General features: G+C 28.1%; 1 pseudogene; it reads right to left on the bottom strand.

Annotated features, from left to right (window-relative positions):
- The window catches only part of LOC108689824, a 7,112-nt pseudogene that overhangs the window by 2,852 nt on the left and 3,720 nt on the right, over positions 1 to 540 (bottom strand).

The following is a 540-nucleotide window of genomic DNA, read 5'->3' as shown; positions in this document are numbered from 1 at the left end:
ATAAAGTCGATTTTCTCGATACAGTGTTAATATATAACTGTTGATGATCGTTTAATTTGATATCGACTACATTTTCCATTGAAGAAGATCGACATTTTATCAACGCTGCATTGAGAAAATTGAAATTTTGTGTGTGCTGCATTGATAAAATTCTTTCGAAGATCGATATAACACACTTTTAATATAATTATAATCTTATATTGGAATCAGATCACGGCGCTGATGATCGAAAATTTCCTAATCATTAGATGGAGTTATATTTTCGGCTCGTTAAATGCGAAAATTAAATCGCACAAGTGGAATTGAATTCGGATCTACAGATCGCGGGTAAATCACATCGAGCGACAAATCGGATTCTCGACTAAAAATACTCTGTATAATAATGTTTAATAATCTTTTTAATAAAATAATTCACAATTATGTTTCAGATTTCTCTGAATAATGTAAAATTTAATAATGAAAGAATCGTGCATGTATTATTCTTATAAATTAAATTAAGTGATTATTGTTTTGTGAATACTACTCATATATTATATATGT

This window comes from Atta colombica, unplaced genomic scaffold (assembly GCF_001594045.1).
Source record: "Atta colombica isolate Treedump-2 unplaced genomic scaffold, Acol1.0 scaffold105, whole genome shotgun sequence".
Lineage (NCBI taxonomy): Eukaryota > Metazoa > Arthropoda > Insecta > Hymenoptera > Formicidae > Atta > Atta colombica.
The sequence above is the reverse complement of the archived record's forward strand: the minus strand, read 5'-3'. Positions and strand labels throughout refer to the sequence as shown.